Below are 12823 nucleotides of genomic sequence, written 5' to 3' on the forward strand. Positions count from 1 at the left end.
ATAGCCTAACTTACCTTTTCCTAACTACTTTTATCTATAAGTTTCCAAAGTCCACCAACTGAAAAATCCTAACTTATTACAACACAGGTGGCACAAGGTTTAAATAGTAAGGTTAGTAAAGGAGGGGGGAAAAAACCCACTCCTAGAAAACAGAAGACATTAATTAAGTTAATTAACGGGGGGGGGGGAAGGGGGGGGGGGGGGTCATCATGCTCTTCACTGGCCCTTGAGCCCATCCTGCCACATGGCACTGCTGCAGTGGTTTAAACTATTTAAATTTTCAACCAAATCCTAATTGCTTGACTGCAACCTCCTCTGTATCTCTAGTCAACACATTTTAGTTCACATTTTGGGTTTGGAGCTGCAAAGGCAAGTTAAAACAAAAACACTGCTAGACATGAGATGACTTGAAAACACACATCCTGCTCAGTGCTGGGCAAAGGAATGTGACCAAAACACCATGTTCAGGTCTCAAATATCAATCACAATAGTCACCTGTAGGAAAATTATGTTTGTCCACTTAAGGGGGGTGCAAGACTTCCCCTTAAGATACTAGAACTGAAAGATGTGAAATGCAAATGTGTAAATTCCTTCAGCCAGGGCCATCTACTCCCAGTGTTACTCCTGCTGTCTGAGGTGACTTCATAAAATTGCATTTTTATTTTTGTTATTTAAAAGACAGCTACTCATTCCAATGAAACAAACAGGACTTCTTAAGTGTATTTTAATATCCGTGAAAAGGGTATCTTGTGTTGAATTGGTCCTTCTAGGTAAATTGCTGGAATAAATCCTGCTTGTTCGATGATAATTGAATGAGCATGGGGAATTTTGACAGTTCCAGGTGTCAAGAAGTTGGGAGAAAATAACATCTGTTCTCATCAAACAGCAGAAAGGCAAACTCAAAATCACTCTTAATAAATGTGTACCATAAACATTGAACAGAGAGTAAAAGAAATACATTAAAAATATTTTTGAAAGTAAAATTACCCTTTTCTCTTAGCTGAATGTAGCAAAGCTAAACTGCTACATCCTACATTGTGGTTTTCTCATTTTTTTTCCTGTCACACCTTGCACTGTCACAAGTTGTCATTGTGGCTAAACCACTCCCATTCCCTGCACCCCGTTCATTGTGACAACAGCCAGACAATGCCACGGCACACACCAGCACAAAGAACAGTCTGGCTGCCTGGGGGCTAGCTCAGCACGAGTTTTAAAAATAGACAGACAGCATTGCTTAATATTTGCCATTGCCTGTAATTTTACACAGTATTTTATGTCACTCCTATAATAATTACATAATCTTTTACACTTGTGAATACTTTGATTCTTCTTTCCCTTCCCTTCTTCATGCTTCAGACCCAGTGGTGTACCTGGTGATTAGAAAGAAGTGACTCCACAGATGTGAGGCAAGGAAAAGCTCCCCTACATGATCCTGACCTGGCCTGTGGGTAATCCAGGGCAGAATTCTGGGGCAGCAGAGGGGACAGAGAAAGTGAGTCCCTGTGTTTTATACTGCTCTGCACAGATCACTCTGCTCCCTCCCAAGCCCCACAGCTCCTCAGATGTATGAGCTACTGCAGCATGGCCACAACAGCAATTTATGTGAGTCCAATGGAGACAGGATTTTAGAGCAAAAACTTTGCGTAGAATCACACTGAGAACTCAATCCAGGGGCTCTGTGTTACATTCTTTCTGTGGGAAGAATGCAGTCCAAAAAAATCATTTAATATCTGTCAGTATCTCAAGGTTTTTAATGTAAGGAAAAATCTTGTGACAGAACAGCCACTGCCAGGACTTCCTTGTTCTCACTTTCAAATAAAACCCGTGTATCTTGTTTTTTAGTAACAGAAAGGGTATAAATGCACAGTGCCTTCAGAGATTACTTTATTACTTAAAAGTCTGTCTTAACTGGACAGTTAGAATGATAATCCAGTTGCTGGAGAAGCAAATATACAGAATTATCTTCCACTGAATCTGTGCCTACACAGAGAGCATTGAGTAACTCTTTTTCTCTGTTCCTTCTTTTCCTAAGACAGATAAACAAATTTTTTAAGTTACACGGCATTCTTACCTGGCAAAACCAGCCACCAGGTTAAATGCACAAGCTTTTTCTCTCAACCTGCCAAGAAATATTCCCTGTGGTTGACCCAACACTTCAAACATACGGAGAGTTCTTATTCCTGCGAGCATGTTCTCAGCTTCAGGACAGCCACTCACAGCCCAAAAGCTGCTCACACAAACCTCTTTGTAAGAAACCATAATCAGAAAGACATTGGTGAGTAAAACTAAGCAGAATCAAAAAAATATCACTCTCCATGATCACCCCAGTGTTATATTTACCACCTCATTGTTTTAGCAAAACCTGGGGCTTGGGGATTTCTCTATAACCTACACTTACCCATAGAGTTAGTGACTGCAATCAGGGTATTTCCCTGCTGACAGCCACACACAGCATACCTTGGGCTGAGTGGCTGATTATCCATCAATCCCTGGAAAAGAGATACAGGTGGTAAACATGCAGCCACATGGGACAGTGTTTGCAATGACACTTTTACACCACATCTCCTGGTACCTCTCTGCTTTTTTGCCATGGTCAACATCTCTCTCCCCATAGTGTGAAGACAATACCGGTATTTCATCAGGTATTGCAACCTTTTGCCAGACTAAAACAGAAGCTTTTGTTTTCCTCTTCATCTCAGAACACAAACAGAAACAGTCTGAAATATATTTAGACTAAAATTTTTTTTCAAATGTTAATTTTCGGGAATGTTATCAATCCACTTTTAGTAGATGGTTTGCTATTTAATGTCTCTAGGCAGGGAGAAAAGCTTTAATCAATAGAATCAAAAGAAATGCTGAGAAATTACATGCAATTTCACAAAATCAAAGGCATTTCCTACATATTGTCAAGCAGACAAAAACATATTGACATGTTATGCAACGAGCTAAGGAATGTTTCCCACGTTGCAACACTGAATTTCCTTTTACGTTGTTTTCAAATCTCCAGGTTTCCTCATAATAAGGAATTTTACTCTGTCATAAATTTAGAAATTCTCCAAGAGCAGCTTAATTAAGAAAAAAAGAATCCAGAGCAGAGTGATTAAAATCCTATCCTCTAGAGCTGGCAGTTGCCACATAAAAAGCTTTTACCTCTGCTTACTTCTAACAAGAAATCAATAGTGTGGCTCCCCATTCACTCTGGGGCCCAGTATTCCACCTGCATCTGCAATCATCCAGGAAAAGAGACAAAATGGGCAGGGATCAGCCTAGCCACCAGCTATTACTCAGTTACTGCAGACAGCACTGACAACAGTCTGAAAACCTGATTCCAACACACCTCAGGCAATACTTCCATCCTTGCGCTTTCAGTCTCCTGCTGCCACCACACTGAGATATTTTGCAAACACACTCCCACGTGCTCTAACCAAGCTCTTGCTTTGGTGCTTGCACTACCATTTACAGACTCTTACATGTAAGCCCCTGTCAACCAACGGTGAAGCCCCTTCCTACCTTCCAGACAAGACATATGGATCCTTAGCTTAACCATATTTTTATAGAGAGATTTCATATAGAAAATATTTTAGATATATTTAATATTTCTATATTCATCTGCATGCAAAATTTTATCTCAGTACTTAAATGAGAGTAGTAGAATCAGCACTGTGAAGGTGCTTTAAACAAATTTTATGTCTTTTTATGTAAGAAAGACATAAGCTGTGCTGAAAACTCATGGGTGTCGATGGAATTGCACTTTTAGGAAGTATAACAATAAATCAATGGGATTTAACTATTTCTATACCAAAAGCATTCCTGTTACAATGGCAGCAAGTGGGAATGATGTATCCAAACATGAGTCTGCTGTTGCCACTTTGTTACAGCTTTTTCTGCTCTTGCTGCTTTTAGTGCCTAAATTCACCAGTCTTCTTGCCATTCTGTACAGCTTTACACATCCCTTTGGAACTTGTGTTTGGGTTTTTTTTATTGTTGGTTAGTTTGGCTTATGTCTAACAGTTTTAAATTAAGTTTAAACTTGTACAGCTTTACAGGCACATGAAAACATTAGCTAAACAGAAGCTTGAAATACCTCATTTAGTTACATCTAAGTTTAATGATGTCATAATCCTTTATGGCTGACATCATGTCGTAAAGTCACAGAGTTCTAACTCTAAAAAACCAGGATCAAAACAACAACAACACACAATTATAATATTGGAGACCAAGAGCATCACAATTTTGGTTCCAGGCCCAGTATTTTGCTTATGATAGTCTGACTGTATGCAAAAAAAATATTTCTTACTTCATTAAAGGTGCTACACATGTTTTAAAAGATCCATATAAACTAAATCAAATAGATTGAAGTCTTCAGTTTTTGAATGCTAGATTTGGGGTTAATTAACAAGCAAATATTTGTAGCAATCTACCAGATGTGAAACTGGTTTTGATGCGACAGGAAAGCAACAGGCTTTCAGAAGAGAATCAAAAATGGTGCATCGCCTCTTTCCACTCCATGGAAACTCACTAGCACCAGTTTCACTAACACCAGTGGAGACTCCATAGTTTCCACTCAATAACTGCAATTTCATATCAGCTAAAAAAAGATAAAACATTCAGGTATTCTTGTGCAGACTGTAGCTTTTGCTGTACTTTTCTCCTCCTTGACCCTCCTCGTCCTCCAAACTGTTAAATGTGAACACGTTTTCTAATCAGAAATTCCACAGAAATTACAGCATACTACTCCCACACCCTTTGCTTGAACAACTTAAAATATTCCTGTTAGCACAAGTAGAAGAGGGAAAGGCTGACATAATATGATCATTCCATATACAGCTGGCAAAATTATAAATATCTCAGAGAAAAAAAAATACATACAACAATGTTATTTTAAAAATGATTCTGTGCTCAGTTCTGCAAGCCCTTTTTATTCTGTGCACAGAGAAATCCCAAAAGACGTTTTCTCCAACCATAATTTCATTGCAATGATAATCCTGTAATGGATGAGTACAGACTCACTGAGTCTGCAGTGCTTGAAAAGTTTATCTGACAGTTTTACTTTTACCTCCAGCATGCCAAATCTTCTTGCAAAGCCTCTGGCAAGTCATGACTTGACGCAGAAAGAAAAGCTTCAAAGGAATTTGAATCCACCATGAAAGCAGGGACAGGTAATTCTCTGCATTAGTTGGATGATTCATGAAAGAGATCTTTAGCTAGATTCAGATTACATATGAGGAAGTCTAAAAATCTATATTATCTCCCTAAAATGAAGACTAGAATGATCATTTATCTATGAAGAAAAAAAAACCCAGAAATACTTTTTCTTATACTCTTCAGAAAGCTGCTTACAGAAATCCTATATTCTCAGAGATCACCTGTGACAGCTCTAATAAAAGGAAAATTCAAACATTCACATTTAAAATACAGTGCTTGATTTAGGAGATAGGAAATGTCAAAACCAAAACTACAACAGGATTTCCACACCCCTACTGACATTACTAACAGAAGGTCACTGAGCTCCTGAATTTTCAGTATACAAGCAGAGATTTAGGCAATTATGTAGTATTTAGGATGTGCTAATTATAACATGCATGTTGGGAGAGCTCTCTAATCTCATACTTCAGGGTTCATGTCAGCCTCAAATTTGTGTCAGTGGACAACAGATGTGGCTGCTGCACCCCACCACCACTTGGCTGCTGCAGGACTCACACACTCCCTGGGCTCTCCCTGTGAGAGAATGGACCTTGGGTCTGATTCTTGTGAGCAACTCCAGCAACCAGTCAAAGCTGCCACTAACAGTCTCTAAAAATGGGGCCATATCAGTTCTCTCTATCCCCCTCCTCTGCCCTGCTCCTGCAGACCTCATCCATGGAAATGAAGGTCTCCGAGTCAGGGGCTGCACTACACATTCATATGGCACTGATCACAGGACAGCTGGGATTCCTGCCAGCTGCCACAGCGCTGTTGTCATAGAAATAAGACATTTTAAAAATCTCATGTGTTTAAAACACAATCTAAGTAGCGAATATAGTAAGAATCCCTCACAGACTTGAGAAGACAAATTGACATTTTAAAGGCAGAGCACTTCAAAGTAGCAGCTTGGACCTTCCACCTTCATATTCTAAAACAGAAATTGGAATATTCTTGTTTGTTAATTTTCAAAGCCAAGTAAAGAGATGCTGGAGAGCTGTAATAATGACCATCACAGTTTCAGCTCCTAAACATCTCTGCCTTTCCCTCAGAAAACGGAGGATATCAGGTTAAAAACAGCACCTTAGTTACAAAACACCAGTTGAGCAGGGAAAATTTGTGGAGAAAACAGGAACAAAATGTTGTTGCAGAGAGAACACACCTGCATTGCACAACTGGAGAATAGATTCAGGTGTAGATAAGAGCAGCATGAAGTCAAAGCATTAAGTTTCACATACCTGAGAATTTCAGTGTCTGTCCAGAGTATTTGTCCACACTAATCCAACAGCTTGTTACTGAGCTGTTTATCAAGTTACTAAAATGAAGGAGCCCTGCAGTTTCTCAAGAGGCTACAGAGAGCACTGGAAGGCCAAGGGCAGCACAGAAAGATACCTCCAGAGATGGTTAAAGGAAAACAATACAGCAGATGAATGAAGAAGGATTTGCCTCAGAGGAATGAAGTTAGTTTTCACAATACGTAGTTTTCACTTTTGCATTAGACAGAAATTAAACTTCATTAGTTTTGTTAATTGTGGACCAGTAAATTCCTTCACTGCTCTGGACTCAGGGACACTCCTAAGACACCACAGTGCCCAGGGTCTGATCTCCAGGCCAAGTGTGGCTGACAACATAATCTTATGGCTGCAAGAAAAGAGGACAGCCATTAACCAGCTACAGAAGATTCATGTCCCATTGTGTCCCTTTCCACACTCCATACATTAATAGCTGATGATCGAGTTCCTGGGCTGTTCCAATGACAAGCAAGGATCCCCCATCACCCTCAGGAGGCAGCTAAGCCCTAAGCCCTCTTCACAACTGCCACCGCTGTCTCAAGATCTGAGCCAAATCTGAGCTTTTTTAAAACACCACAGATTTTCTTTACACATCATGTCTCTACCATCCAGAGGGGTAATATCAGCCTATCCCATCTCACCACAGCTTATGTACACTTTCACAGTGTAACACTGATGACAGGACCTTTCTGTTGAACGCAGAATTTCAGTAAACTGCTTCTGTGTATTGTCACAGGCAGGGGAGCAGTGTCAGGTGGAGAAAGGCAAAATCTGCCTCACGAGATGCCATGAGAGAGCGAGAGCCCAGGACCAAGCTGATCCCACACATTACACACAATTCCCAGCAGCTGTGCATAGGTCTTGCTTTATGTTTCATTTCAGATGTATTTACCTCTATTCTGGTCATACAGATAAAAATCACTAGTTAGTACTAAAGTAGGCATAACAAGCTGGCAGGAAAGACCTCAGCTGGAACTCCTGCACAGCTGCAGGCTGCTTGTGCCAGCCTAAGCAACATTGCCCAAAGTGACACCTGAGTGGCACAAATGAAGCACTGAGTGCAGGACCTGAAGCAGAACAGCTCTCTCCATCTCTGCTCAGCCCATACATCATCTGCTCAAACACTGCACTAAAAACCCCCCTCCTTCCACTGAGGCTGTGCCATTGTGCAGAGATAACATATGTCAACAAAAATGAACTTTTTCAGAGAAAAAGGCAAACTTTTCTAGCTTAGCAATGAGGGAAGTTGTGGAGGGCATGGAAGTCACAGCTCTGCTCCTGATTCATTTTTTTAACCTTCTGTTGAAGACTTTCATGTGAACTACAGAAATTGTCATGATTGAAGGAAACGGAATCCAGGTCAATTCCCTTCCCAACTACAAAGCTATCATTCACTCTCACTCAGTAGCCAAATAAAACTTTTCTTCTTTCTCTCAAAAGAACCAATCTCAAATAAATCTGTCATGCCATTCCCATTGTATACACCCGAAGAAACAGAGCAATCAGGAAAATGGAAAATAAAAAAAACCCCAGAAACCTCATTCTGAAGAAAACAACTTTAATCATGGAAAGGAATCATTCAATATCCAGTAATGAAATCCAGTTACCTTAATAAGGCCAAACTACCACTCCTCAGTTTTGCCCACTGCATCCTAACCCCAGTGACATAAATCCTCAGTGGAAGAGGCACCAAGAATATAACTAGAAGGGAGCTAAAGATATTAAAAGCACAAAAAGGTTAATTTTAATAATAGTAATAATATACTATCGAGTTGTAGTCAACATAATCAACAACATTAAGTCTTCAGTAGATTGTCCTTGAAATACCTGCACCTCCAGTATTGCTTGAAAATTTACAGCAAATTAAGTCTTCCAGTTGAAATAACTGTATTAAGGTTTCTTTAGTGCACTCATCCCTAAGCATGGCAGAACATGAAAGTTAAATTCCAATTAATCTGCACTGACATGCAGCCATCTAGAATGACTTGAGAAGTCACAGCCTATAGAGAAAAAATAATGGGATTAATCCCGCCTGTCTTACATCTGCAAGGAGTTGCTTCCATTGCAATTAGCTACATTGGGACAGCAGATCTCTCTGCTTGCACAGAGACAGGGAATACAGAGCCTTCTGCAGTGGAGCAAGAGCTGAGTGCTCCCAGGGCTGCTGCCTGGTGCTCATTTGTTTCTCAGTAGAATAAATATGCTGCAGTGAGTGATAAACATGCCTAATTGCTTTTGAGCTTGAGGGAAATAAGCTGGGGGGATTTAGTCATTAATTATTCCCAAAAGGAAAGTAACTCAGGAGTAAGAGACATGGTGGAGTGGCCATTTGAATCCTATTGAGCTGACTTTACAGAACCCAGCTAGGGTTAGTTAGCCAGGCTGCAAAAGACAGAAGACATTCTTCTTTGTTTGAGATCAAGAAATAAAGGGTAAATAACAAACACAACGTTTACTTACTCAAACCTTTCCCAGGCTAAAATGAAGAATGTGGCTTGACCTAGCTCCCAAGCTCAAAATACGCAGTTTCTGAAAGCAAATAAATTCACCCTAACACCTGACACAGGTACTGAGTGAATCACACACTGGAGACCTCCCTGTGCCCCAGCTGACCACAGAGGGTGATCAGATATCCAACTGTGGGTAGCTAATATTAGCTCAAGTAAATCCACACAGCAAATCATTCTAAGCAGGAGAATGAAAGATAATGTAAACAACTCTTCTCTCACAAATTTTCCCAAGCAAGTCCACACAGTGTCTGATATTCCACTGATAAGATCAGGATGCAGCAGGTTGCAAGGATGGATGACCAAAATCCCAGCTGGACACAGATGTCTTAGTAACCATCCATCGACCTCAACTAAGAATTCAGCTAGTCCAGAAATGAACTGTGTGCTACAACTTCAATTTAGATCTAGTCTTTGTCTTAACTGTTTAGTAATTCTGTCTAGGTCCAAGGGGTTGAGAGGAAGAATGGGGCAGGGGCAAGAAGCAAGTTCATGACATAGATTTCATAGCCTATAATCTTTTAAGATAATTCTGGAACACAAACATCATCTGATTAAAACTAGGAAGGCTGAAAAATACTAAAATGACATTGCATAATAAGACAGACAGGATGATGTGCAGAGGTGTTTTGAGTGATATGGGTTTAATCACAGCTTAGCTTTTCAAGGAAAATGAAACTATGGGCTATGATGGCCTAAAGTGAGGCTACAGAAACCAATACATTCCTCCCTTTCTGCTAGTTTTTTTCACATTGTCACTGATACAAACTACGTATCAGATTGAGAGCAGCCTGCCCACTCACCTGATCTTCCAACTGCACATATGACTTAGGGCAAGTTTTTGGTGTCAGAGCCAATGCATGATGCATTATTAAGATGAAGGATAAGTCATGATCTGTCTGAAGCACTCTTGAATTGTTTTTAATAAAGTGAGAGTGTTTGGGGGGTTTTGAGCCAGTTTGGTGCTTGGGAACTCAACAGAACACAGTTTTTTCTCTCATTTGACACTCGTTAACCTTAGCCCTCTAAAGCATACTTTCTGGGAATAAAGCTCAGTGCTACTACACAGTCCATGTGCCACACACCTTTGTCAGGCATGGAAGGGCTGCACTTTGCATCAAGCTACCCATCTGGTCTTTTACTCAGTTTCTTTCAAACACATACACACAATTAATCTCAAAAAAGACACCATCCTGTTTGCAAACTCAAAAGGAGGTGGGAACTAAAAGTTTCTCTCAGTGGGCTGCCCGCTAGCATGGGGCATGTGCCTCCGACTGAAGATTTGGGCTGGAGGGGAGGAGAATCTCCTTGGTACTGAATGCTGGGGAGCACTCAGACGTAATTAACATCACAATGCCACAACACACTGCCACAGAAAATCCTGCAAGTCGTTATCATTGCAAAAAGGTAAAGTCATTTCACCAAAACCGTGTTGTGAGCTGTGTCTGGCCACAAGCCAAGAATTCAGGATTCCCAGGCTTCAGACAGCTCAAGTTTCAGCATTGAGCTTTAGCTCCGCAAGATTCTTCTTTCTGTGGCCTGGGATTTCCCTGTCCATACCGTTCTTTCCAAACACAAGGCATGCAGGCTTTGATTCCCTCTGAACCTCTCTTACCTGGAAATCTCTTTTCAGTCTGACGCTTTTCTTGCCATGAAAATGTCTTTTTAAAAATACATACTTTAAAAGGGGTTTTATATGAAGGCGCGTCTCATTTCTAGGACACTTGATAAAATATTACAAGGTTGCAATTTATATGCTAAAGGAATTCCCAGATGGCATCTAATCAAACAATTCAATGAGAAAGCAAATTAAAATGAAATATTAGCGCAATCCCATGTGTAAAATGCAGCAGCTAAAGCTCTCTGGCATTTGCAGGATAGCCTATGGAATGTAATTCTATTACCCGTGCTAATTTCATGCCTGTTCAGCACTGCAGAACATCTGAGCTATTGAGACCTCTCTCCAACACCAAAAAGAAGTGGTCCAAGGAAAAAGTTTATTAGCAAGCTACAGATAACCCTTATAACCATGTCTAGAACCATTACAGCAGCTGGTTTACTCAGTTTCTGGCAAGAACTCTCAAATGTGTAATTTCTTAAAGCTGACCTTCAAGTTCAAATCAAACCCAATCAAGCTTGGGATATTTCTTTCAGTAACTCCAGTGAGTTTTGTGCCCTGACCCAGAATTCACAGCATCTCATAATTCTAAGCAAAATCTGATTAAGGTAACATCCTATTCTGCAGTATCTGCCACGGGAATTTCTGTGAGAACCCCCATTATAATTATTTGGCAAATAAAAGTACAGAAAATCCACTTTGAGCTAAGGATCTGTGATTTTTATTTTATTTCTTTAAGACTAAGTAGTTTCAATAAGGCATGAGAAGCTTGTAAAGCTTTTTTTTACCCCTACTATTTTAGTATTTATCACCAAACTGTTCACTTAGTTAATTTTGAAAGACCCTCTTCAACTTTAAAACGAGCACTGTTTAAGGAAAAAACCATCTTGTTTGGCTTATGGATAGTCACCAAAAAAAAAAAAAAAAAAAAAAAGCTTTTGCTCTAATCCATGTTATACTCTCTCCTGGTTTAAGTGTACCTTTCCTCTGCTACTCTGAGGACTACTTACCAAAGGCACCAATGTGGTTAGTTTCCTTGAAAAGAAACAAGGCTGTTTGAGTTTCACACCAACAAACCTGAAGGAGTTATGCTCCAGCCTCATAAGGGAAGTCAATTAACTTCGTGTATCTCACTCTTAGCCAGAGCCTTTTGAAAAATCCCTGCCTTCATATATGCTTCCACAGTGCACTCCACTGGCACACAGACAAGAATACATTTCCTTTTAAAAATCCATTTCAGGAATCAAGAAAAACTTAAGGTCTGCATGATAGAACTTAAAACTTAGAGAAGCTGCTATAACCCATTCTCCAGGGAAGAAAGGGGAAAAAACATTATAAAAAAGCAGCATTTTACTCCTTTAAGCAAGATGACAAGACTACCTGAGAAAAGAGTCTATATACAAAATGAATGATGATATGCCATATTTAAAAAGATATTAACACAAGTCAAAGCAAAGTAGCTGGGTTTTAATAGCACTACAAAGTCATGTGTATTGACCAGCAGGTAAGCCCAGCTCGTAAGGGATTACCCACCCTGCTCTCTCCACTGGCTTCATATTCCCAGACGACCAGTTGGTCACAGCTGGAAGTGAGCAAGATTTTTTGCAGTGGTGATAGGTGTCCTTCACCACATGGTCTACTCTTCTTTTTCAGATTTAGGAGAGACTAACTGGGGTTTGAGCATTCAGTGGAGGTTATGCAGAAGCAGAGAAAGATGGACCCTCTAGATTTTGTACAGGCTCTCACCTACCCTCAAGCCTCCTTACCATCCAATTCACTTGGCAGGCTGAGAGAGTGACACTATAATGCCATGCAGATGATGAAAATATAAAGGAAGACACTGAAGATCCCTCAGTAAAGCAAAAGTCATGTAAAATCCCAAACTCACAGGAAATAATCTTATTCTCTCCCACTGTTTGCCCACTTCAACCCTTCTCCCAGAGCACCCATTAAAAGGAGATCAAATTAAAAGGCATTACACAAAGAGATTGCCCCAGTTATAATCCCAAGAGGCTCCCGGCAATACAGCAGCACTAAGGGAAAAGCTTCATCACCCCAAGGAACACAGAGACTCAGCACGGATTAGCAGAGTCAGGCTTAAAGGGGGAAGAGAACAAGAATTCCACTCGCAGCAGCCCATTTTGAAAAATAACAAATAGAAATTTAAAAAAAAAGAAAAAAAATACAACAACAGCACGATGGGAAGCAGGTCTTGGCGCCGAGCC

General features: G+C 40.2%; 1 protein-coding gene across 2 annotated transcripts in view; it reads right to left on the reverse strand.

The window, feature by feature from the left end:
- GALNT18 (polypeptide N-acetylgalactosaminyltransferase 18) overlaps positions 1 to 12823 on the reverse strand; it is a 207513-nt gene that overhangs the window by 193840 nt on the left and 850 nt on the right. The window lies entirely within an intron of this gene.

This window comes from Corvus brachyrhynchos, unplaced genomic scaffold (genome assembly GCF_000691975.1).
Source record: "Corvus brachyrhynchos isolate BGI_N302 unplaced genomic scaffold, ASM69197v1 scaffold281, whole genome shotgun sequence".
Taxonomy (NCBI): Eukaryota; Metazoa; Chordata; class Aves; order Passeriformes; family Corvidae; genus Corvus; species Corvus brachyrhynchos.